We start from the raw sequence: 12783 nt of genomic DNA on the forward strand, positions 1-12783 counted from the left end.
CTGTGCCTCTCAGCGCTAAGGCCCAGGTGCATATTTGTCCCTATCACAGCATGGTCACTTGTCATTGCTGGATGACGACCATAGAGATTTCTGGTGACCAGATAGTCACTAGTCATCTCTATGACCGTTGGAGGCCCGGGCGTGACGTTAACAACAAAGCCATGTCAGCATGAGATCTGTGATTTTTTCCGATCTCATGCTTTCCAGCCTGGAGGAGAGATGTGGGGTCTTATTGACCCTGCATCTCTCCATAAAGAGGACCTGTCACGATAAATTCCTATTACAAGGGATGTTTACATTCCTTGTAATAGGAATAAAAGTGATAAAAAAAAATGAAAAAGAAACTGTAAAAATAAAAAAAAATAAGTAAAAAAAACAAACAATGTAAATCGCCCCTGTCCCCGGTAGCTCACGCTCAGAAGCGAACATATACGTAAGTCCCGCCCACATATGTAAACACTGGTCAAACCACACATGTGAGGCATCGATGCGTGCACGAGAAACAATTCTAGCACTAGACCTCCTCTGTAATTTTAAACTGGTAACCTGTAAAAAAATGTAAAGCGTCGTCTATGGAGATTTTGTGTCGAAGTTTGGCACCATTCCTTGAGTGTGCGCAATTTTAAAGCGCGACATGTTGGGTATCTAAGTACTTGGCGTAACATCATCTTTCACATTATATAAAATAATTGGGCTAACTTTAGAATCGGTTCACACTGGGGCGACTCGTCAGGCGACTCAGCCACATGACAAGTCGCGTCCCGTTCTAATCAATAGAATCGTGCCAATAGGAGCAAAGCAAGTCGCTCCGACTTATAAAAAGGTTCTTGTATGACTTTGGGGGCGACTTGCATTGACTTCTATACAGAAGCCATTTTGAAAGTCGCCTCTGAAGTTGTCTTCAGGTCGCTTTGCCGAGTCGCCCCTGTGTGAATGGGCTCTTACTGTTTTGTTATTTTTTAATTCATGAAATGGAAAGGTTTGAGAAATTACTGCGCAAATTTTGTGCGAGATAAAAAGTTGCAATGACTGCCATTTTATTCCCTAGGGTGTCTGTTAAAAAAAACATGTATAATGTTTGGGGGTTCTGAGTAATTTTCTAGCAACTGGCTAGTTTTAGTCAGACTTTACAATATGCATACAGTGCAGGGAGTGAGCAAAAATGTGCTTGGGTACAACGATCAAATGAATGACTATATATCCTTGAAACTGATAAAGGAATGCTCCATGTTTCATACAGAATCATTTGTATTGCATGGAGATAAAAAAAAAAAAAAAAAAAACATACATATCTTGTAAAATAGTTGAGGCATCTTCCAATTATGCCCAAATGGAAAGGAAGACTTTAAGCTAGATTCAGAGAGAGTTAGGCCGGCGTATCAGTAGATACGCCGACCTAACTCGGAATCTGCGCTGTCCTGAGTTTAAGTGTATTCTCAAACTGAGATACACTTAAACCTAGCTAAGATACGACAGCCTGCGCCATCGTATCTTAGGGTGCAATATTTAGGCTGGCCGCTAGGTGGCGCTTTCGTTGAGTTTGGCGTAGAATATGTAAATGACTAGATACGCCTATTCACGAACGTACGTGCGCCCATCGCAGTAAAGATACGCTGTTTACGTAAGGCGTTTTCAGGCGTAAAGTTATTTCATCAAATAGCTGGACTAGTCAATGTTATGTATGGCCGTCGTTCCCGCGTCGAAATTTGAAAATTTTATGTTGTTTGCGTAAGTCGTCCGTGAATAGGGCTGGACGTAATTTACTTTCACGTCGAAACCAATACGTCCTTGCGGCGTACTTTGGAGCAATGCACACTGGGATATGTACACAGACGGCGCATGCGCCGTTCGTAAAAAATGTCAATCACGTCTGGTCACCCACCATTGACATAAAACACGCCCCCTCAACCTAATTTGAATTAGGCGTGCTTACGCCGGCCCCATTTACGCTACGCCGCCGTAAGTTAGGAGGCAAGTACTTTGTGAATACAGTACTTGCCTCTCTGACTTAATGCGGCGTAGCATAATACGATACGCTACGCCGCCTTAAAGTTTCGGCGGCATCTCTGAATCCAGCTATTTTCTGATGATTTAAAGAGAACCTGTCAGAACTGAAAAAAAGGAGGTGCCATTATATCCTTTTTTGTGATAGCGTCATCTCTGGTCCTAACGTTCTAATTTCTGCCTTTTATACCTACAGTCAGTAACCTGAACAAAGCATGGAAGCAGTAAACTTTCATGTAATTAGCACATATTTGTTCCAGGTCTGCTCTTCACAAAGTAGTGATGGCAGCCCAGGATCTGGTATTCTTTGAATAACTTGGTGGTGAAACATCAAAAGTCCTGTTGGGTTTTACATTCAATCCAGGGGGCTCAGTTAAAAGATTTACTACCACTTCCTGTTCTGCTGAATTGATGAAGTCGACCTCATCAGACAGGGAGAGAGAAAAAATCTGTAACAGGGACATAGATAGAAACACAAATCTGACAGGCCCTGTCATGCTTTACTAAAATTAAGTATGCCCGTACAGTATTGGCGGCAGGACAGGAAGTTAGGCTTAAAGCGGAGGTCCGCCCACCCCACAAAAAATGTTAAATCAGCAGCTACAAATACTGCAGCTGCTGACTTTTAATATATGGACACTTACCTGTCCAGGGTGCCCACGATGTCGGCACTGCAGTCGATCTCCGGATCGGTTGTCGGGTGCAGCCGCTGCCATTGCCAGCAAGGGAACCCGGCAGTGCAGCCTTTTGGTTTCATGCCTGGTTCCCTACTGCGCATGCATGAAGCGTGCTGCAAATTCCAATTGATCTGGCGGTGGAGAAAGGAGGAGGGGGCCAGACTTCTGACATACAATGCCGCAGCGAGGTCTGACGGAAGTGGGGACAGGGTATCTGTTAAAAACAGGACCCCCCCCTGAAAGTTTCAAATGTGGCACCTGAGGGGGAGGAGACGAATAATCTAAAGTTCCCCAAAAAAAATGTGAACATCTAGTTGCACTTAATCTTTGAGTTCTATTTAAATGCATATTATTAATTCAGCCTTTACTTGGTGTTGACAAAATTGATTGCTTACAACACAAGCAGTTTGTTACCAAACTACTCAGTGGTATCTGGACGAATGCATATTTTTCATTCACATGCAGCTGAATATATTAATTTAGATGAAATTGTCAGAAATGTGAAAGCAATAGCGTTCCTCACTTCATGGTTCCAACAGGCTCGTGCTCCTCCCCCCACATTTTCCATTGGGATCAACTACTAATGCCACATACACACGATCGGTTCATCCAATGAAAACGGACCGATGGATTTTTTCATCAGATATCCGATGAAGCTGACTTTCATCAGTCTTGCCTACACACCATCAGTTAAAAATCCGATCGTGTCCAACGCAGTGACGTAAACCACGACGTGCAGAGAAAAATGAAGTTCAATGCTTCCGAGCATGCGTCGACTTGATTCTGAGCATGCGTGGATTTTTGACCAATGGAATTCCCCACAGACGATAGTTTTTTTCTATCGGTTTTGTAACCATCAGAAAATGTTAAAACAGGTTCTACTTTTTTTCACCGATTGGAAAAAAAACATGGGGCCCACACACGATCAGTTCGTCCGATGAAAACGGTCCATCAGACCATTTTCATCAGACAAACCGATCGTGTGTACAGGGCATTAGAGAAAGCTCAGTCCAGTACTACAGGAAATGAAGAAATGGTCAATGGGCAAAAACTTTGTGTGTCACAAGGAGCAAGAGGGAACCTTTATTTTTCTTTAAACATTTTTTCACCAAGTTCAGTTTGGTCTTTTTTTTTTAACCAAACACTTCCTTCCAAATGTTTTAAATACTGGAAAAAGCTGTTTATGTTGGTTAGAACAACCAGATTCTCACTTTTTATTTTTGCCTTTTTAAAGCGGATGTCCGCTGAAAAAAAATATTAAAAGCCAGCAGCTACAAATACTGCAGCTGTTGACTTTTAATATTAGGACACTTACCTGTCCTGGAGTCCAGCGCCGTCCGCAGCAGAGGACTCGTCACTCTGCTGCCCCCCGCCACCCTCGGTGAGGGAACCAGGAAGTGAAGCGCTCCGGCTTCACCGCCCGGTTCCCTACGGTGCATGCGTGCGTCGCGCTACGCCTGCCGATTGGCTCCCACTGTGTACTGGGAGCCGAGTGTTCCCAGAACACAACAGGGGGGGGGAATGGGAGGTGACGTCATGCCCGCAGTCTGCCCGAGACTGTGTGGCCGGAAGTGGGTGCAAATACCTGTCTTTAGACAGGTATCTGCACCCCCTCCCCCTGAAAGGTGTCAAATGTGACACCGGAGGGTTCTGATCAGCGGGAGTTCCACTTTAGGGTGGAGCTCCGCTTTAAACACGTAATCAAACAACTGATGTTCGAGACCAGGGGTCTCCAAACTTTCTAAACAAAGGGGCAGTTTACTGTTCTTGAAACTTTACAGGGGCCGGACAGTAGCCAGCAGAGTAGAAAATGTTCTGGTGTCAGTGGGAGTAAACAGTGTCCCCTATTTGTTATTAGGGGGTGGAATAGTGCCCCACTGTTATGCCTTGTACACACGATTGGAATTTCCGATGAAAAAAGTCAGACGGAATTTTTTCATCGGATATTCCGACCGTGTGTGCGCCCCATCTGACTATTTTCCTTCTGATTTTAGAAATAGGATTTCTTTCCATCGGAAAAATGTTCTATTGGAAATTTCGATCGTCTGTGTGGAACTCCGACGGAGAAAAAAAATGCATGCTCAGAATCAAGTCTACGCATGCTCGGAAGCATTGAACTTAATTTTTCTCGGCTCGTCGTTGTGTTTTACGTCACCGCGTTTTGAACGGTCGGAATTTGGTCTGACAGTGTGTATGCAAGACAGCTTGGACAAAATTCCGATGGAAAATTCCAACGGATTTTATCCCATCGGAAATTCCGATCGTGTGTAAAGGGCATTAGTGTCAGTGGGAGTAATAGTGCCTCATCATTGGTGTCAGTAGGAGGAATCGTGTTCTGTTGTCTATGTCAGTGGCAGGAACTATGCCCCACCGTTGCTGACAATGAGGGGGGGGGGGGATAACGCCCAAAGGGATGGCTAAAAGCAAGCAAAAGCAATGGAGAGATGTTCTTTCAGGTATAAGACTGCATATGTGGCCAAACTGAGACTGGACCCCATCAAAATCTGCTGTTATAAAAACTACTTTACCTAAGTGTCGTACTTACTGTATGCCTGCTATCAAAGACCTCTACAGTATCATGCCATGTGATAGTGGATATGTAGAATGAATCAAACGGTTTCCTCCAAAACAAAGAGCCACAGTTACATCTAAACAGCATATTATCCCCCTAAACTCTCTTTGTACAGTATGCATTCTTAGCTTTTCTTTATGTTTTACTGGATGTCCTGTCTTCTGCTTATAATTGATTTGGTTTTAGCAAAATTGACAGTGCAACGGAAAAATCTATAGGACACTTTTTTTTTTTTTACTCCTCTGTTCAGCTTATACTGACACTAGACTAAAATGTTAGATTAGTAAATGATCAGCCATTCTATCTGTCTGTCCATCTGTCTCACCCTATATTCATTTTTTTTTGAGCCGTATATCTATAATTTATTTGTCAATAATTGTTTTTATCTGTCTGTCTATCTATCTATCTACCTATCTATCTAGCTTTGTTTTGTTTTTTTGCAGACTCAAATGTAGGAATTGATTGTTCTCTCTTACATCGACTTTGTGACATCTGCCATCCCTTACAAAATGTCTTCAATTAAAATAGCAATCAATAAGTTACTCAATATTTAAAAGTTTTGTGTGCCTCATAAGATTAAAAGCTCAGTTACATGTAAGATTTTGAGTCCTTATGAATGTGAATTTTAACTCCTTTTTTTGACAACAGATTTTGAAATCGACATATTGAAAATAAGTTGATCATCAGCAATAAGTTAAATCTCAAGTTATTTTAAAATCTCCCGTGTTACTAAGCTATAATATGCTAATGCTATTTGTATGTATTTATTTAGTTTTATTACTTGATTGCAAGACCTGGTGCTGGAGGGCCCTGGCAGTATAATGACACTTAAGTTATCCCTGGAAATTTATTGGCATCTTAAAGAATGCAGGGAGCCTTAGATTTTCTTTATTTTTTTAAACCCCTTTTCAATAGCTGTGCTAAATGTTCCACATCACTGAACTTCCTGCAATGCAGGATCTGTTAATTTGAGCATTCTTTTTATACCCGGGTTTTATAGCTGGCTAAAAGTCTGCAATATTTACAAGATCTGTGGGCTAAATGATGCCTTTCTGATGTGCCTTTTGTGTCCCTGACACTCACATCTGGTCACTAAATAGAAGACACTTTTATTTGAGTTAAGGGAATCCGCTTCCTGATCTAAGATGCTTCCTTTTTTTGTTTATTCTTTAAGCAACCTAAAATCTGTCATTCTTCCCTTACTGGCTTCAGATTTCAAACAGATATTCCTCACTTGCTGGATAAGCGAAAAATTCTTACAGCCATTCAACAGAATGTGTTAAAGTTCCATCAGGTTCACACAAGTAATTATTGCATCAAATAAACTTTTATTTTTTTCTGAAGTCCTTGCCATAATTCACTCGCCTTTATGAATAAGCAAAGTCTTTTCAATTAAATTGAGAAAAATGCAACATTTGACTGATTTAAATACTCTGGAACACTGCCATGCTAATTTTCCGATTCCAATATAAGAGATAATGAACTAAAACAATTTGTAGAAAATATACTCTTTATGGGACAACGTTTTGTTAAAAAGAGAGATTTGGGCAGGCTTGAGATTAAAGATTATTTTATAGTCTATACAGAGTGTCGGGGCAAGATTACACTTTGCAGAACAGGATGATGGGTGTAAATTTTAATGTTTAAACTAATTGCATCTCTTGTGTTATGAGTTAAAACTTATTTTACATCAAATGCTTATCAACAATTCTAACACCGACCCTGTTTCTTTTAAGACTGATTGTAGAAATGCAATATTCTTTATTAACATGAAAGAGAAAATTTACATATCCAACTAATTAACCACTTAAGCCAAAGACCAGAGTACATTTTGCGATTCGGCACTGCGTCGCTTTACCTGACAATTGCGCGACGTGGCTCCCAAACAAAATTGACGTATTTTTTTCCCCCCACAAATAGAGATTTCTTTTGGTGGTATTTGATCTCTTCTGTGGTTTTTCTTTTTTGCGCTATAAACATAAATAAAGCAACAATTTTGAAAAAAAAATCTAAATTTTTTACTTTTTGCTATAACAAATATCCCCCAAAAAATCTATAAATTTTTTTTTTCCACAGTTTAGGCCGATACGTATTCTTCTACATATTTTTGGTAAAAAAAATGCAATAAGCGTATATATTGATTGGTTTGCGCAAAAGTTATAGGGCCAGATTCTCGTAGAATGGCGTAACTTAGGGCGGGCGTAATGTATCTCATTTACATTACGCCGCCACAAGTTTTTCAGGCAAGTGCTTTATTCACAAAGAACTTGCCTGTAAAGTTGCGGCGGCGTAGCGTAAATCACCCGGCACAAGCCCGCCTAATTCAAAATAGGCGGGTAGGGGGCGTGTAGCATTTAAATTAAGCGCGTTCCCGCGCTGAACGTACTGCGCATGCGCCGTCCGGAAAATATCCCAGGGTGCATTGCTCCAAATGACGTTGCAAGGACGTCATTGGTTTCGACTTGAACGTAAATGGCGTCCAGCCCCATTCACGGACGACTTACGCAAACAACGTAAATTTATAAATTTTGACGCGGGAACGACGGCCATACTTAACATTGATTGCGCCTCATATACCCAGGGGCAACTTTACGCCGGGACTAGCCTAACGTAAACGTCGTAACTTTACTGCGTCGGCCGCGCGTACGTTCGGGAATTCGCATATCTAGCTAATTTGCATACTCGACAGCGAAAACGACGGAGGCGACACCTAGCGGACAAAAAAAATTGCATTTAAGATCCGACGGCGTAAGAGCCTTACGCCTGTCGGATCTAATGGATATCTATGCGTAACTGATTCTAAGAATCAGTCGCATAGATACGACGGCCCAGATTAGGACTTACGACGGCGTACATGGCCGCTTCCGATTACAGGAAGCTGTGATCAGTGTCCTGTCACTATACAGAAAAAAGTATACACAGTGTCCTGTCACTAGGAAGACTGGGGAAATGCTTGTTTACATCAGCATTTCCCCGTTCTTCCTCACCGTGAGACAATCGGACATCGAGTCTGCGGGACCTGTGGTCGGAGTCACGGAGCTCGCGGCAGGCATGTCCACAATGCCTCTTCTTAAAGGGGATGTATATATATATGTCCATCTGCCTGCTCGTGCCATTCTGCCGACGTATATCGTCGTGCGATGGTCGGCAAGCGGTTAAAGTACATGTTTTGTAGTAATCCTAAAAAAACAAATCCCATAGTTTTTCTTTATATTTTCTCATATATGACATGATAATTTAGATTCAGCAATACTTTATTGAAACTTTACCTGCAAGTACTATACAACCATGGTACTTTAATGTGGAAACACTAAAGCAACTACTACTTTATCAATTCACACTGCCGCTGTCATGTCCAAGCTACCGGTGGAAAGCCTTTTCTTTGAACCTTTCGTTAAACCTCTATCACTTTTGGAGGAAACAGTTTAGAGGCTCATCAGTAGATGAATAAAAATGCAAACAAGCTTATGTGGCAGAGGCACTCTTGGTAGTGTGTTATAGTGATCATAGAGAAGTCAAAGTCATTGCAGTTATTTAGTAAACATTTATTAGTTACAGCAAAGATGCGTTGTGTGGCTGATACGCGACTTCATCAGTTTTATCGGTGTTACATAGAGGTCCAAAATATATCAACCTCAGTGCCTCCTGGCTGCTGAGCAATCCTCATCGTGTTTAAAAGAGAAGGAATCGTTTTTTTAGATTCATACTTACCCAGGTGGATGCAGCATTGCCGATCGAACATCTCCGATCACTTGTTTTTTTAGAGCTCCAATAGCAGAAAGCTGTAGACTATCAGTTGTTGGGATGATGCGGTGCCTGGACTGACACTGGAGACATTTCTGTCCGCTCTCTGCTGAAAATGGGTCACAAGAGCGCAAAAATAAATTACACTCCTGTGACCCATAGGATAAGTACAGCCAAACAAGCTTTGGCAGGACTGCATAGATATGAAGCTTTTAGCATTGCTGTATGCCTGAACACTGGTGATAATTATTAAAACAAACCTGGACTTTGCCATGCAAAGCAAAGCAACAAATTGACTTCAATGACCCACATTCCACCAGCCAGTGCCGGCCCAAGACATTGTGCTGCCTGGGACCAAGAATGAAATGCTGCCCCCCCCCCCCCCCCCCAGAAAAAAAATCACGCCTACCAAAAGGCCCCCACATTCATTATTTTATATCATGATAACTAAAGGGGACCCGTCATGGCTCTATACATGTATATAGGAGTATAAAGAGGACCTGTCATTGCTCTATACATGTATAGGAGTATAAAGAGGACCTGCCATGGCTCTATACATGTATATAGAGGACCTGTCATCACTCTTTACATGTAAAGGAATATCAAGAGGACCTGTCATGGCTCTATAAATGTATATAGGACTATAAAGAGTACTTGACATGGCTCTATACATGTATAAAGGAGTATAACGAGGGCCTGTCATGGCTCTATAGATGTATAAAGAGAACCTGTCGAGACTCTTTACATGTAAAGGAATATAAAGAGGACCTGTCATGGCTCTATAAATGTATATAGGAGTATAAAGAGGACCTGTCATGGCTCTATACATGTATAAAGGATTTAAACGAGGGCCTGTCATGGCTCTATACATGCATATAGGTGTATAAAAAGGACCTGCCATGGCTCTATACATGTATCCAGGAGTATAAAGGGACCTGTGAATTGCCGGCGGCCACAATGTCTTTTGCGCAAACTAATCAATGTACGCTAATTGTGTTTTTTTTGCTACCAAAAATATGTAGAAGAATACATATTGGCCTAAACTGAAGAAAATAGTTTATTTTTAAAAATTTTGGGGATATTTATTATAGCAAAAAGTTAAAAAAATATATATATTTATAGCACAAAAAAGAAAAACCGCAGAGGTGATCAATTATCACCAAAAGAAAGCTCTATTTGAGGGAAAAAAAGGACATCAATTTTATTTGGGTAGCGGAGCTGGCGGGCATCAGTATGCTGCCCCCCTAAAAGTGCTGTCTGGTACCCATGGTACCACCCGGTCCCATCATAGGGCCGGCCCTGCCACCAGCATATACTCACTTATTCTTTGCGCACCAGTCACTCTGTTCAGCTGCCAAGAGAAAAGAAGATACATAAGCTAGGAGACCTTCAGCTTTGTGTGAATTCTGAGTGTAAATCTGAATTGAAGCGATTGTAAAGTCTTGTTTTTTTTTTTCTATAAAAATAACAAACATGTTATACTTACCTGCCCTGTGCAGTGGTTTTGCACAGAACAGCCTGGATCCTTCTCTTCTTGGGTCCCTCAACTTTGCTCCTAGCCCCTCCTTCCTGTAGAGTGCCCCCACAGTAATCAGCTTGTTATGGGGGCACGCAAGCTTTTGCAGCTCCCTGTGTCCATTCAGACATGGAGCTGTGGCCCGGACCCCTTGACAGCAGCAGGAGCCAATGGCGTTGCTGCTGTGTCTCAGCCAATCAGGAGGGAGAGTCTTGGATGGCTGAGACACTCGTGGACATTGCTGGACAAGGATTGGGCTCAAGTACATATTAGGGGGGCTAAGGGGCTGCTGCTGCGGCTTTTTATCTTAAGGCATAGAACTTGTTAAGATAAAAAATCTTCAGGCTTTACAACACCTTTAAGCTTAGACAGAGCTGTTGTCCCTCACTACCAGACCCTGAGTAGTTGACAGGGCCCTCTTGCACCTCTTGCCCAACACTTCTGAAAATGGTGACACAGTGTGGGCACAGAGTGGCCCAAGTGCCAGAATTTGTAGACCAATCCAAATCTGTTTCGCAGCCAAATGAGTAGAACTGGTAGCTGCTGAGGACCACAGAGCAGAAATAAGGCATAGAAAAAATGTGGCACCAGAACAGAAGACAAAACAGTCCAGGTACTAAGCCAAGTAGCAGCTGGGCAACATAGTACCAAAAGGCAGAGTTCAAGAAACAAGATAAGGCCAATAACAGCTAGGAAAAAAGCATGCCTTCCAAAAATACAATTCTTGCCTCCACACTGCCAAGCAGACCTATTTTATCACTCTCATTAACACCTTCTCATCCAGTCCCCATCAACCCTTCTCTACCTACAACTCTCTACTTTGTGCTCTACTGCCTCCCCCCCCCCCACTAACTCACCTCACTGCCCTGGAGATTGATAATCACTTCAAAAATAAGATTGATAAAATCTGTGCTGAAATCTCCACTCTACAGGTATCTCCTCCGATTAAAACCCCATGTCAACAGGTACAATTGGCACTCCCCTTATTTAAACCTGCTACTATAGACAAAGGGGCAGATCCACAAAAGAATTACACCGTGATACGCCTCGTAATTTTAAAGTTCCCGCGTCGTATCTTTGTTTTGTATCTACAAAACAAGATACGACGGCATCTGGGATCGATCCGACAGGCGTACGTCTTAGTACGCCGTCGGATCTTAGGTGCATTTTTTCCGCCGGCCGCTAGGTGTCGTTTCCGTCTATTTCCGCGTCGAGTATGCAAATTAGCTAGTTACGGCGATCCACGAACGTACGTCCGGCCGGCGCATTTTTTTACGTCGTTTGCGTTCGGCTTTTTCCGGCGTATAGTTAAAGCTGCTAAATGGTGGCGTACTCAATGTTAAGTCATTCACGCTTCGAAATTAGAATTTTTTACGTCATTTGCGCAAGTCCTTCGCGAATAGGGATTTGCGTAAAATGACGTCACCGTCGTAAGCATTGGCTTGTTCCGATTTAATTTCGAGCATGCACACTGGGATACCCCCACGGACAGCGCATGCGCCGTTAAAAAAAACGCAGTTTACGTCGGGTCACAACGTATTTACATAAAACACGACCCCATTACATCCATTTGAATTCCGCACCCTTACGCCGCCAAAGATACACTACGCCGCCGTAACTTACGGCGCAAATTCTTTGAGGATTCAAAAAAAATTAAATAAGTTATGGCGGCGTAGTGTATTTTAGATACGCTGCGCCCGGCGGAAAGATGCACGGAGGTACGTGAATCTGCCCAAAGTTGCTAAACTCCTTTCTAACGTCCGCCTAAACCACCTGTCCCCTGGACCTAATTCCCTCTCAAATACTACGGTCACCCTCTGACTCTGACAAACTCCTTGAACGCCTGGTCTACAACCAACTGAGTGACCACCTCATAAAGAATAACCTTATTGATCCCCTTCAATCTGGATTTCGCCCTCAACACATAAACTGCTCTTCTAAAACTTGCAAATTACTTACTAACCGCAAAAACCAACACATTCTATTCTGTACTCCGACTTCTAGACTTTTTGGTTGCCTTTGATACGGTTGACCACCCCCTCCTCCTCAAAAAACATTACTATCTCGGTCTCCACGACTGCACTCTTCAGTGGCTCTCATCCTACCTATCCCAACGCACCTTCAGTGTCACCTACAATTATACTTCTTCCTCTCTACTTCCCTTCTCGGTCGGTGTCCCCCAAGGTTTTGTTCTTGGACCTCTCTTATTTTCAATCCACACCTCTTCCTTGGGTCTGCTGATTGCCTCACATGGTTTTCAATATAATGTC

Source organism: Rana temporaria, chromosome 11, assembly GCF_905171775.1.
Source record: "Rana temporaria chromosome 11, aRanTem1.1, whole genome shotgun sequence".
Taxonomy (NCBI): Eukaryota; Metazoa; Chordata; class Amphibia; order Anura; family Ranidae; genus Rana; species Rana temporaria.